The 15,117-nt window shown below is 40.9% G+C and overlaps 1 long non-coding RNA gene across 1 annotated transcript; it reads left to right on the plus strand.

The window, feature by feature from the left end:
* Positions 1-1,368: 1,368 nt before the first annotated feature.
* On the plus strand, positions 1,369-13,449 carry LOC134342338 (uncharacterized). The gene is made up of 3 exons (XR_010017000.1): positions 1,369-1,583; positions 11,332-11,589; positions 12,616-13,449. It is a non-coding gene; the product is annotated as an uncharacterized LOC134342338 (long non-coding RNA).
* Positions 13,450-15,117: the final 1,668 nt, after the last annotated feature.

The raw sequence follows: 15,117 nt of genomic DNA on the forward strand, positions 1-15,117 counted from the left end.
TTAGCAAGGTTCATTTGTCTCTGCACTGAACTGAGGCCGTGGCCTACAGCTAACAAGCTCCTGGATTGGCTGCAGTGATGACTAGCTTCATGACTGTCGACTCACATTCGTGAACCTCAGTTCTGAATGTTATTTGCTTATTTCTGTTGTTTGCACAGTTTGCTTTTTTTCTGCACAGTTTTTTTTCTGTTTGACAATCTTCTGTTTTTAATGGGTTCTATTGGGTTTCTTTGTTCTTTGGCTACATGTTGGGACATGAATCTCAAGGTTGTATATAGTATACATTGATAATAAATACACTTTGAACATTGACATGTTCTAAATAAAGGTAACCTTTATAAACATATTTGTATGAGGAGTGTATTGATTAACATGGCGCTTTTATTTAACTGCCCATGCTAGATTTTGACTCTGAAAGAAGGAGGACGCAAAGATTAGGGTTTGGTGAGATCAGGTGGGGTTGTGGGAGATGCATTAGAACCAGAGGAGAACATTGCGTGAGGCTGCTGAAATGCGAGAAGGGTTTGAATGTTGACTGGGTGCCATAACCCTGTAGAAGCTGCTTCACCAGGGCTCAGCATTCTGCCTTTGGTGGAGGTTGCAAGGACCGTTGCTGGACCATGCTTTCCCTTTGCTCTCTCCTGCTGCTGACATCATTTTTATTTCACCTTCCCTGGAAGGAGGGAATATGGCTGCAGTCATTGAATAGCCTGTTGTTGTGTCTTTTTTTCACTAAGGTTCGTTTTTTTGCATATATAAGGGGTTTCTTCTTTTATGTGACTGCGTAGGCTTAATCAAAATGGCTTCTTTGTTATGTTATAATTAAAATGGCTTCTCTGTGATGGTAACTGCTGAGACAGTGGTTCTTTTTCTAGCAGCTTGTTTGGGTTATATCATTGATAAAGGAGAGAACGAACTAATGAGTGTCCATGTTATTCTTTTTGTGGGTGATATTCTGTCTCATATGGCTGGAAACTGTGTGGTTTGGGAGGCTTTCCAGGAGGAGCCCCGGAGAAGAAGGACATGCTGGAAGCGCTCTGGTCGACCACCGTGGTTGGTCCCGAGCGGCGAGCCGAGGGGGTCAGAGGGGATTGCAGGGTGAAGAGAAGACCCCGTTATTTGAGCTCCAACTTGTGTGCACAGAGAAGTTGAACTTTGATAAGTCTGGCACCTTTTTCTTTCTCTTTTATATTGTATTTCTATTCATCTCAAAGTCCCAGTAAGATTTATAAAGTGTAATCTGTAAAGTGTACATTATGTGCTGTCTGATAATTGATGTGTGAGCTTGTACCAGGTGGCATTACACAGCAACGAAGTAACTGTGAGACACAGTCGGGCGGGCGGACAGGTTTTCCGCTAGATAAACACGAGCCGATAGAGCTGAGCGTTACACGTACTTTTTTCTCTTCTCTCTCACTCTTCACTATCCTGTATAATTTACATATGCATTTAATAAAATGTATGTTCTGTGCATTGTCTACCTAGGTGCCTGAGATGCTGCTGCAGGCAGTTTTTTCATTGTACTCCACTGTGCTTGTGCACTTGACAATAAATTTGTCTTGCAGTGCAAGGCTTGAGCAGAGGTAAGTGTACAGAGCTACACTGGGATGTGTGGATATTTGATTTGTCTTGATTCTTGGGGCTGTAGATAGCTGATGCATTGAGAGATATGAGGCAGATGTTGGGAAAGAGCATGTGAAAGTGTGTTTACTAACCTTGACTGTGTGCGTCAAATTCATTGGACTTCCTGTAGGACTCATCCAGGTCTTTGGGGATTGACTGATCAGATTCACTTTCCAATATTGTTTTAGCCTGACTGTGCAGACAGAGGACAGATATTGGTGTGTATTGTGAACAAGATTACAATGTAGGTGATCTAGCTGATCTCCAACCAGAACACATGGGATACTTGTATGTTAAAACTGAAGGTTATATAAAAGTATAAGCCAGTTTCTTAATGCAAGAATGAAAACTTACTTGATCTGTTTTTGTGCTGACATGCAGTGAGATGATAGACACAGATAATTTTTTAATTGTTCTTTAACATGTAACAGCACTGGGAATAGGTGTCAAAACTCACATTGCTTTCATTTTAGAAACTTGCTTCAAGAGGTTACAGCAGGTACATATTCTGAAAACATTTTGGTCAAATAAATACCTGTCATATGCCTCTAGGCCTAGCCTAAGGTAGTTTGCCAAAGATTTGAACCTAGAGTTTATGTGTACATCACCTCAATCAACTGCCCAATGTCAGTTCATGTACAAGGTATATTTCAATAATATGTTTCCTCCAAGAATTTTCATATTCCTGGCAGCGTTATAAAAACAAATCTCGACTTGCTCTCCTGTTAGTGATATACATAGAAATATTAAAACATAGAAAACCTACAACACAATATCGGCCCTTCAGCCCACAATGCTGTGCTGAACATGTACTTACTTTAGAAATTACCTAAGGTTACCCATAATCCTCTATTTTTCTAAGCTCTATGTACCTATCCAAGAGTCTCTTAAAAGACCCTATTGTATCTGCCTCCACCACTGTCACTGGCAGCCACTCACTGCATAAAAAAACTTACCCCTAACATTTCCTCTGTACCTACTTCCAAGCACCTTAAAACTGTGCCCTCTCTTTTGAGCCATTTCAGCCCTGGGAAAAGCCTCTGACTATCCACACGATCAATGCCTCTCATCATCTTATACACCTCTATCAGGTCACCTCTCATCGTCTGTCGCTCCAAGGAGAAAAGACCAAGTTCACTCAACCTATTCTCATAAGGCATGTACCCCTCCTATCCAGGCAACATCCTTGTAAATCTCCTCTGCACCCTTTCTATAGTTTCCACATCCTTCCTGTAATGAGGTGACTAGAACTGAGCACAGTACTCCAAGTGGGGTCTGACCAGGGCCCTATATAGCTGCAACATTAACTCTCACTCTTGAAATCAGTCCCACAGTTGATGAAGGCCAATGCACCATATGCCTTCTCAACCACACAGTCAACCTGCGCAACCTCGTGACGAAGTTCAATATCAAACATTTCTCTATTAACTGCCAGATGTCCTGTATATGGGAGTTGTAGTGGATCAACTACAAAGGAAAAAATTATAAAAGGAAGATTATCAGGGCAACTTACAAAAGAAATGGTGCAGTTTGTAAGATGAAAACCAACATCTGAGAAGAAATGTCAGCCCTATTAATCTATTAATCTTTCTTTGACTGCTAAATTTTTTTTTTGCTCCAGAATCCAGGTCCTGCATTCTCTCGTGTCTTCACTCCACTTTCTTTGATGCTTTTGTGGTTGAAATTTATATCAATGCTTTAATATCTTCTATAAAACCCTGCACGTTGCTGTATGTTCTTCTGTATAGATAATTAAACAGAATCAAGGTAACTTGGTGGCTCAGATTCAGAGTTGGCTTGCCCCTAGAAAGCAGAGCATGGTAGTGGATGGAATGCATTCTACCCGGAGGTCGGTGGCCAGTGGTGTTTTGCAGGGATCTGTTCCAGGACCCCTGCTCTTTGTGATGTTTGTAAATGACTTAGATGAGTAATGTAAGGAAGTATTGTGGAGTTCTGTGAATGTAGCAGATATTAATTCAAGCAAGGACCAATCTTCATTTCTTATTGTAAATTGTGATAAATTTATATTGTGATGTTTATAAAATTGTCTTATTGTAATAAACTGAAGTTAAAAGCACTGACTCTCCCACAGCCTAAAATTTGTATTTGCATCAGTCAAATGATAAGATATTTGTGTTAATTTGGTTGTGTTAATTGCCCCTCAATAATCCAGGCAACCACAGGTTTAGGTTATTTACACCATTGTAATTAAATTTAGGGAAGCTTTCAATGGGAAATAAAGGACATTCAGATGCTATCCACTCTAAATATGTACCCCAAAGGAACCATTTGTCAACCCAAAGTATTGAAGTAAACAGTGTCATCGTAACTATTGAAACTGTATTGAACTTTGACCTTAGAGCTATAAGAATGTCATATAGTTTGAGTTTGGGGGGCTCTACCAAGATGGTCTCCAAGAGAAAGTCTGTTTGTCATGACTAATAAAGACTTTCATATCCCTAACTCCAGTATCTCTCTGGTGACTTCGATCAAACTCGCAACAAGAAAATAGACAAGTGGGATAGTAAGTTTGCAGAGGATACAAAGGTTGATAGTGCTCTGGATTGTGTAGAAGGTTGTCATAGGTTACAACTGGTCATTGATAGGATGCAAAGCTGAGCTGAGAAGTGCCTTTTGGAGTTTAATTTGGAAAAGTGTAAAGTGATACAAATTGGAAGGTTGAACATGAAGGCAGGATTACAGAGTGGAGTAACAGAAGGATCTTGCGGTCTACATCCCATAGATCCCTCAAAGTTGCAGTGCAAGTTGACAGGGTGGTTAAGGAGTCTTATGGTGTTTTGGCCTTCATTAGTCAGGGGATTGAGTTCAAGAGCCGCACGCTAGTGTTGCAGCTCTATAAAACTCTGTTAGACCACACTTAGAGTATTGTGTTCAATTCTGGTCGCCTCATTATAGGAAGGATGTGGAAGCTTCAGAGAGAGTGCTGATGAGGTTTGTCAGGATGCTGCCTGGATTAGAGAGCATGTCTTATGACGAAAGATTGAGCAAGCTAGGATTTTTTTCTTTGGAGTGATGGTGGATAAGAAGTGACTTAATAAAAGTGTACAAGATAAGAAGAGGCATAGATAAAGAGGACAGCCAGAGACTTTTACCCAGGGCCGAAATGACTACTATGACAGAGGACATCATTTTAAGGTGACTGGAGGAAAGTACAGGGAGGATATCAGAGGTATGTTTTTATACAGTTTGTTTTTTTTAAACAACATTGGGTGTGGGAAAACACCACCAGGGAAGGTGGCAGAGACAGATGCATTAGGGACACAAGAGACTCTTCGATAGGCACATGCACGAAAGAAAAATGGAGGGCTATGTGTGAGGGAAGGGTTATATTGATCTTAAAGTATGTTAAAAGGATGGCACAACATCATGGGCTGATCATCGTATACTGTTCTATGTTATATAATAAAATAGATACACACTGAGTGTGATATTCAAACAAATACTTACAGTTCGGGTCTTTTAGGAGACACTGGATAGGTGCATGGAGTTTAGAAAAATAGAGGGGTATGGGTAACCCCAGGTAATTTCTAAAGTAAGTACATGTTCGGCACAGCATTGTGGGCCAAAAGGCCTGTATTGTGCTGTAGGTTTTCTATGTCTCTATGTTAAAGGTGCCATCCTTTTACACAAATAATAATGTCTTTGGTTATATACTCCAAACAGTTTATGAATTAAGTTTATTATTTTGTTTTAATGGGACTCTGTTGTCTGTGGTGCTAAAATTGTGATGTTTGTGCTGATTGAAGAAATTGTATTTGGACAAAGCTGAGGGAGTATGTTCATGAGACAAATGTAGTCTGATACTAGTAGTGTCACAAAAGCTATTAGAACATGTTATCTTTACCACTGTTAAACATTAAAGTCAATGTGGGATTCCATTTGAACTAACTGAAATGAATCCAGTAAAAATGTCCCGCTGGGGAACTTGGCAGGCTGTAGTCTCTCTCCCCCATGAACACACTGACTAGACTGAGAGGGAACACATCTGCAGCACACTCACAAATAAAACATCCATGTAAGCCACTCCGTTTCAGCCTTCTTCAACTGATCACCACCAGAGTGAGATATGGGAGAACTTTCCATAAGAGGAAATGATAAACTGGCATTGAAAATTATTCACCGAAAGATAAATTCTGACCTGTGGAACTGACATTTTTTGACCAACGCTGAATGTTCATTACTTTCCATTCGAAAGGATACATATCTTGCTTTAAAATCCTTCTGTGACTGGTTGTCTGGTGTCTAAAAGTGGCCTGATCTCTGCAGCATGCACTTTGCAAAGAAGAAAATGTGTCATCTCTATAATCAACCTCTCCTCAACTAATGAAGTCACGCAAACTGATTGCAGTTAAGGTGGTGGGGGTTGTTTGGAGTGGGGAGAGGAGGCTAGATCAGGATTAGCAAGACAAAAAACAGGGGGTCTGAGGGCATTGTAAATGTTATTCTAAGTAGAAAACTAACATTCATCTTTGCATATCTGGAATTAATGTGTGATACATTCCATTCACATTTAGCTGTCCTGCAATAACTAACTTGAAAAACATCAGGGATGTATCCTACCAAAAATCTGATTGAAGTTCAGCAATGATTTAAAAATTGTCATCTGCTATTCATTTATAGATCTCTTCCAGCAGTTGTTTTAACAGTATTGCTTTCCTATCCTTACCAGCAGGGAGAGTAAAGGGGGCCTTTTCTGGTTGACTGCCGGTAACTAGAGGTGTTCTACAGGGTCGCTGTTGAGTCCATTGCTTTCCATGTTATGTGTTAGTGATCTGGATGACGGAATTGATGGCTTTATGGCCAAGCGTTCAAAGGATACAAAGTTATGTGGAGGGGCAGGTAGTGTTGAGGAAGCGGGGTGTCTGCAGTAGGACTTGGGACAGGTTGGCCCAATGGGCAACGAAGTGGCATATGGGATGCAGCGTACAGAAGTGTATGGCCATGCAACTCTGGTAGAGGGAATAAAGGCATAGTCTATTTTCTAAACAGGGAGTGAATTCAGAAGTTGGAGACCTGAGAAGTCCTAGTGCAGAATTTCCTAAAGGTTCACTTGCAAGTTGAGTCAGTAGAAAGAAAAGCAAAGACAATGATGGTATTTATTATTTTGAGAGGATTAGAATATAAAAGCAAGGATGTATAAGCTGTTTATCAGACCATATTTGGGGTTTTATGAGCAGTTCTGGGCTCCATATCCAAGGAAGGATGTGTTGGCATTAGAGAGAGCCCAGTGAGGTTTACAAGAATGAAAGGATTAACATATGAGGAACGTTTTATAGCTCTGGTCCTGTACTTGCTGGTGTTTAGAAGATTGAGAGTAATCTCACAAACCTATCCAATATTGCAAGGCCTGGATAGAGTGAACATGGAAAGGATATTTCCAACAGAAGGAGAGTCTAGGACTAGAGGGCACAGACTCGGACTACACGGACATCAATTTAGAAAAGAGTTGAGGAATTTCTTTAGCCAGAGGGTGGAAAATCTGTGAAATTCATTGCCACATTTGGTTGTGGAGGCCAAGTCATTGGTTATATTTAAAGATTGTTTCCTGATTTGTCGGAGTGTCAAAGGTTATGGGGAGTGGTCAGCAGAATGGGACTGAGAGGGAAAATAAATAAGCCATGATGGAATGGTGGAGCAGGCTTGATGGGCTGGATGACCTAATTCTGCTGTCATGCCTTAAGATCTTACGGTAACATTATTTTTGGAGCAATCAGAGTGACGTGAGTTTGGAATTGTAACCAGACCAAGTAACTCCTGTTTGCAAAGTAACTTGAGTTCAGTTTGTGTCACGAACCCTGTACAGCAGTTTGCTCTTTCAACCCTGCATGGGTTCAACTGGTCGTTCCGTTTTGACTAAGGCACCAGAGAGCGGGTTGCACATGGCCATGAGACTGGCAGGGAATCTCACTCACAGCACAGAATGTCAAAAGGACAAATATGTATAGGGAAACATCTTACAAGCAAGTAATATGAAAACTGTGTTCGCAACCTGGTGGGGGAGGCAGACTCTTCCTTTATGAACATCATCATTTTTTGTTCCTGTTGTTTTCTTTTTGTTAAGCATCTTTGTTTCTTCCTTATTACTGAATTAACTGGTTGCTATACCTTCCAAACTTTGGGATAATTTTCAGTGTTGAATGCTACTATGTAAATGCAAGTTACTGGCTTGAATTTTCATGGAAGACATGCCCCCACAATTGTTTAGAATTCAGGGCTACAGCATAAGTTTGGAAACCCTAATGTCAGGAGTCCAGCAACGGAATAAGGACTTCCTGTAGGACTCCAGAGCTCATAATCAGTTTCTTCCTTTTGAATAGTTACTGTTAAAGTTGGCACAGAAACATTTATTTATGCAGTCTTTGAATCATTCAAAGGAGAAAACAGGCTGCAAGGGTCTTTGGTAATTTAATTTATTGAATCTACTTAGATGCTTTTCCTCATGTCTATGTAATTAATAATTAAACCATAATATAGTCTTTAATGTATTTAATTATAGGATAATAACTGTAGTTGTTTTTGACTATGTCTCAATGGGAATGGCATTTAAAAATGTTTAATCTTCTAGGACAGTTTTGATGATTGGCTATGGCCTGAGGGTTCTTGGCAAGTGATGCACCTGTCATAGTGTGGACTCACCAGGAGAGTGAGTGACAAGTGTGAGCAGTGGCCCTGCTGCATGGAAACTCTGGGCCTTGGCTTTGGATAGTGGAAGCAAAACTGATCATTTTGTCATTTACTTCTGCCGGCTACTCTGAACTGAATTGAATTGACTTTATTTCTTACATTCTTCACATACATGAGGAGTGAAAATCTTTATGTTACATCTCCGTACGTACAACAGTCAATATAGCATAGAAATACAATTGTATCTGCATGAATTAATCGATGGCCTGGTGGAAGAAGCTGTCTCAAAGCCTGTTGGTCCTGGCTTTTATGCTGCGGTACTGTTTCCTGTATGCTCGGGTCCCCAATGATCTTTCGGGCCCTTTTTATGCACTTGTCTCTGTAAGTGTCTTGAGTAGTGAGAAGTTCACATCTACAGATGCGCTGGGCTGTCCGCACCACTCTCTGCAGAGTCCTGTGATTGAGGGGAGTACAGTTCCCATACCAGGCAGTGATGCAGCCAGTCAGGATGCTCTCAATTGTGCCCCTGTAGAAAGTTCTTAGGATTTGCGGAGTCATGCCAAACTTCTTCAACTGGCTGAAGTGAAAGAGGCACTGTTGTGCTTTTATCACCACACAGCCAGTCTGTACAGACCACGTGAGATCCTCGGTGATGTTTATGCCAAAGAACTTAAAGCTGTTTACCCTCTCAACCTCAGATCCATTGATGTCAATAGGGGTGAGCCTGTCTCTGTTCCTCCTGGTCTACAACCAGCTCCTGTTTTCAGAAGATTTTTGTCCTAGGTTAATTTTTGCAGAGATTTTAAATTAGTTCTCTCTCCTGGGGATTCGACATGAAGCTTTCTGTGCCACTCCATAGCATCTAACAGGAACTTCACACACACCCAAAAAGAACCTGTGCTCCGTATGTCAACACACCCATGCACAAATCTCACGTGTACACACATATGCCCATGCATCCATAGGTTTCTCCCTCTCTCCCTCCCTCTCCCTCCCTCTCCCTCTCTATATACACACACACAGACCTGTCACATATACACACATATGGCCATGCATCCATAGGTTCTCTCCCTTTCTCCCTGTCTCACTCTCTTTCTCTGTGTCTCTCTCTCTCTTTCGCTTTCTCTCTCTCACACACACACACACACACACACATACATACATACATCTCACGTGTACACACATATGAGACCATAAGGCATAACAGCAGAATTAGGCTATTTGGCCCACTGAGTCTTCCCATTCTATCCTGGTCAAATTATTCGGCCTCTCAAACCTATTTTGCTGCCTTCTCCTCGTAACCTTTACTGATCAGGAACCTATCAACCTCCATTTCAAATCTATTCAATGACATGGCCTCCGTAACCATCTGTGGCAATGAATTCCACAAACTCACCACCATCTGGCTGGAGAATTCCTCCTCATCTGAGTTTGAAATGGCGTCCTTCCTTCAGACCAGAGATTCCCAACCTTTTTTAAGCCATGGAGCCTTACCATTAACCAAAGGGTGTATGGATCCCAAATTGGGAACCCCTGTTTTAGACTCTCACTTGTCCTCCTTTCTGTGAATAAAGTTTCTGTGATTCTTTACTGCTTTGATGCTGATTCAAAATCACTCAGTTAAAACCATAAACCATAGAAACTACAGCACAGAAACAGGCCTTTTGGCCCTTCTTGGCTGTGCCGAACCATTTTCTGCCTAGTCCCACTGACCTGCACACGGACCATATCCCTCCATACACCTCCCATCCATGTATCTGTCCAATTTATTCTTAAATGTTAAAAAAGAACCCGCATTTACCACCTCGTCTGGCAGCTCATTCCATACTCCCACCACTCTCTGTGTGAAGAAACCCCCCCTAATGTTCCCTTTAAACTTTTCACCCCTCACCCTTAACCCATGTCCTCTGGTTTTTTTCTCCCCTTGCCTCAGTGGAAAAAACCTGCTTGCATTCACTCTATCTATACCCATCATAATTTTATATACCTCTATCAAATCTCCCCTCATCCTTCTACGCTCCAGGGAATAAAGTCCTAACCTATTCAACCTTTCTCTGTAACTGAGTTCTTGTCAATCATACAATAGATTTTGCAACTAAATCAAATGTTTCCCATAGCAATAAACCCCCTCCCCACGACTTAAAAAGCAATAAAGTTAATCAATGTGTTCGTCAGATGACTACTTACTTGTTCTATAAAATGCACAGATTTCGACTGCTGTTTCCTCTCAGTCAAGAATGCCAACTGTGCCAGTGACATAACTTATACATGGGAGCTGAGCAGGGCAGGTCGGAGGCAGGGTGTGCTGCAGTGAGTGACTCACTTCCTGACAGCGCACTGGAAAAGCACAAGCCAGAAGTCCAGTAGAATACTCTCTAACTCCACAACACTTAAGAAGATGAATACCATTCAGGACAAAGCAGCCTGCTTGATTAAAATCTAACAACTCCTCTAAGTATTCATTCCCTCCACCACTGAACAAGATGGTTGCAGTGCATACCATCCACAAGAGCCACTGCAATAACTTGTGTGAGCATCTTTGACAACTCCCCACACCTGAAACCTCGGCCACCTGTCAGGTATACCACCACCTGGAGTTTTCTGTCCTTGTCACATTGTATGCTGATTTGAAAATACATCACCAATCCCTCATCACTGCCGGATCTAAACCCTGCAACTCAATATTGACAGCACCAAGGGAATACCTTCTCCAGAAAGAATTCAGTGGTTCAATGCACCTACTCATGAGTGATTATGGATGGACAACATGACATCTTGATCCCCCCAAAAAAAACATGAATAAAGAAAGTTTGAATGGAAACTTCAACTTAAATTTCACTTCCTTTTCAATAGGTAGTACACAGCAATATGTTCTGCATTGGGAAAATCTGGAGTAAAGAATAGACAAGTCTGTGGTTTAACTGTTCAACCAAACAGATTTTGCAAGGATACCTCAGTATTTTCTGAATTATATTTTCTGCTTCTGTTAAGTGCCTGTCTTTTTTATATTGAAAGCATGTCTGAACTCACTAACACATTTTTAAAATTTGTGTTTTTTTTCAGAACTTGGGCATTATGGGAAACATCAAAGAAAACTCACACAAAATGCTGGAGCAACTCAGCTTGTCAGGAGCATCTATTGATGACTTAAACAATAGAGGTGTCATGCCGAGACCCTTCTTCAGGACTAATCCTGAAGCCCAATGATGCCAGGACCATTGTTGCCTCTGATTTCTAGCATCTGCAGATTTTCTCATGTCTGTGATTATGGGAAACACAGTCATTTATTATCCAGCTTTAACTACTCTTGGAAAGGTGGCGGTGAGTTGTCTTCTTGAACTGACGGTTCATTCTTGCAAAAGAATGAACCGTCACAGTCCAACTCTGGAAGAGGGCAGGGCAGCTGATAGAGTATACCTGGCATTAGTATGATAGGAGCAGCAGATCAGTTTTAAACCTTCTCCCACAGGATTCAATAGTCCACATGATAGAAAGTTTATTAGCAGTTTTGAAAGTAGATGTTCAGCCACCATGGTGGTTTAGAGTAAACAAATGTACATAATTTACAGAATAGCAAAGTTTACTATCAAACAATGAGAATATCTGGCATAATTTTGCATTACTTAGTATGATTGTCATAGCAATGTATGTCATTGGTAAATTGCACTAATTATTGCTGGGTGGATGATTCACATGGGAATCTGCCATGAAATTGTGTAAGCAGCTGGTGATTGCACTTTTCCCAGTTGGAAGTTTAATATCTTGTTGCATTATGGAAATTTGCCCTGAAATTACAATTTGTTCTGTACAGATTTTGTTGTGGTTGTTGTGGCAGTTGGGTTTAATTTTTGATGGTGTTATTTAATTGTAATACACAAATGATTTTTTCAGCACAAACACCCAAACAACAATTGCCATATGGCAATATTGTTTTAAGTGTGATTGTTTTTGCCCTGTGGTGCAGTGAGACGGTATTGACTTAATACAGGAAACCACAGATGAAAATAATGAAAATGAAAAAGGCTTTGTTCAAAGACACTTTAATGTTGGGATGGTGTTAGTTTTTGTATAGGGCTAATTAGTGAATTTCAGGCCAAACATTCAACAAATTCAAATGTGTTTAATTTGCTTTGAGCCTCGCTTTATAGAGTTTAAGCTACGTTTCATGTAGAACAGCAAAGATGAGCATTGTAAATTTGGACAAATAAAATCAGTTGAAAGTTCCTTCACGAAAGATGGTCATTCAGTTCCTCCTCTCCATGTTCAAAGTACAAAGTTCAAAATAAATTTTAATATCAAAGTATGCATATGTCACCGTATACTATCTCGAGATTTGTTTTCTTGCAGACATTACGGTAAAGCAAAGAAATACAACAAAATCAGTGAAAAACAACTCAAAGACTGACAAGCAACCAATGTGCAGAAGAAGACAAGCTGTGCAAATACAAATATACAAACAAACAACGCTGAGAACATGATTTGTAGCTTCCTTGAAAGTGAATCTATAGGTTGTGTTTGGTGATCAGTTCAGTGTTGAGGTGAGTGAAGTTATCCACGCTGGTTCAGGAGCCTGATGGTTGAAAGGTAATAACTGTTCCTGAACTTGGTGCTGTTCAAAGTCCCACTTCCCAGCTTTTGATCCACAGCCTTATTGGTTACTGCTGTTCAATCCATATAGGTTACTGCTGTACTGTTTGAACAGATGTGTAAAAACTCATGAGAGGCACTGGGAAAGGGAACTGAAAACTAGAGGCATAGGTTAAACGTCAGAGGGGAAAGATTTGAAAGGAACCTAGGGGGAAACTACTTCAAACAGAAGGTGATGCAAAAATTGAATAAACTGACAGGGAAATTGTTGAGGCAGGTACAATAATGACTTTTAAAAGATGCTTGGTCAAGTACATGAATAGGAAAGGTTTAGAAGGATATGGACCACGTATAGGCAACTGGCACTAGCCTCGATAGTATCATGGTCAGTATGGACAAGTTGGACCATTATTTTATCTGCCACTGCTCTTCCAGGCCATGAGTTCTTTACTCTTGCCACTCTCTGGATGAAAATGTATTTCCAAACTGGCCTTGAGTCTCACCACAAGCAAGAGGAAATATTTGCAGATGCTGGAAATCTGAGCAACACACAAAATGCTGGAGGAACTCAGCAGGCCAGACAGCATCTATGTGAAGAAGTACAGTCGACATTTCCGGCCGAGACCAAGAGTCTGATGCTGCCTGGCCTGCTGAGTTCCTCCAGCATTTTGTACATGTTGCTTGAGTCTTACCAAATGACTTGGATCTATATAAATGCAGAAATGTTGGTAAGTATTTCAGTAGTGCAGATAATTTTATCTGTGATTTCAAAGGTTTGTATTTAGCTTTGAGACCAATGAGAACAGTGGGCTTATTTTTACAGATATGTGGCTGCAGGACAACATCCATGCACCATCGATCTACGCTCAGGTACTTGGGCTCTGTTATTATTGATCATATTTTGTTGGTAACTGTATTTTTTTGCTCTCATCATTATGTGTTGTGTGCTCTGTGTGACTGTTCATTCTGTTCTGGACCTTGGCCCCAGAGGAAACCTATTCCATTTGGCTGTATTCATGTGTGTGGTTGAACGACAATTAAACTTGAACTTGAACTTAGGTGGATTAATATTAACCATACTTGAATAATTGCACTTGGGCAGCCTCACAAAACTCTACAACCGATGTGCAGAGGGGAACACCTCCAGGTAACTGATGGTAGTTAAGTTTGTGGACAACAAGCTGGAGTTCTGGACCATTGTTTGGGAGACATTGAATCCCAATATGGTACCTGGGGAATTTAAATTCAAGTAATTAAATAAGCGCATAAATTAAGAAACTTTCAGCATGAAATGGCCAGATGTGTTAAAAGTCCTATCAGGTTCACTGATGTTCTTTAGGTGATAAATGTGGCCTTGCTTGATGTGAACAAATAAGCTGTAAGGAAAAGATAATGAATGAATAGAGGCAGGTAGCTCATTTCCTTATTTCACCTCCCAAAGCAGAGTTTCCAATCTGATTTTAAAGGCTGCATCCATCCTGCGCCGTAGTACCAGACACTTCTGCCTAGCTGCTCTAAAACCTGCATTCCCACTCTCGTTACCTGCAAACCTGGCCACTTCAGAATTGCTAGACAGCTTCCTATTTTCCACAGTCAGCACAATTTCAGCTCACTCCAAGTTCAAAGTACATTTTATTATCAAAGTATATATACATGATACAACCTTGAGATTTGTTTTCTTACAGGCTGCCACCAAACAAAGAACTCTAATAGAAACCATTAAAAACAAAAGAAGATTGACAAACGGAAGAGAACGAACCATGCAAACAATAACAGCAAGCAAACGGCATCCAGAGATGAAGTTCACAACTCCAGGCATAACAGCAGCTGAACTAGAAGTCCACTAGTTGCAGGCCACAGCCTCAGTCCAGCACAGAGACAAGCTAGCCCCGTGGAACAACGAGACAAACCGGCTCATCTCTTGCATCCGACCGTGCCACCCCAACCATTTCAATCTGGCCCGGTGCTTAAATCATCCAAACCTTGGGTCGTTCCTCACCTATGGGCTTTGCCCCCAAGCTCTGCCTCAGTTCTCTGTCCCATGCAATGCCTGATTTTCTCCTCACATGACAAAATGACTGTATTCGATCGTGTATTTCAAGAACTTTGATTTAAAATATACAACCGTTCTTCTTCCTTCCTGCTTCTCTGTAACATCATCTTGTAACACCCCGCAACTCATATCTTAAAAAAAATCTACTAACTCTGACTTTATGTATCGCTTCAACTCACCACATTGCTGATGGTCGTGCTATCCTGGCC

This window comes from Mobula hypostoma, chromosome 2 (genome assembly GCF_963921235.1).
Source record: "Mobula hypostoma chromosome 2, sMobHyp1.1, whole genome shotgun sequence".
NCBI classification, from domain to species: Eukaryota; Metazoa; Chordata; class Chondrichthyes; order Myliobatiformes; family Myliobatidae; genus Mobula; species Mobula hypostoma.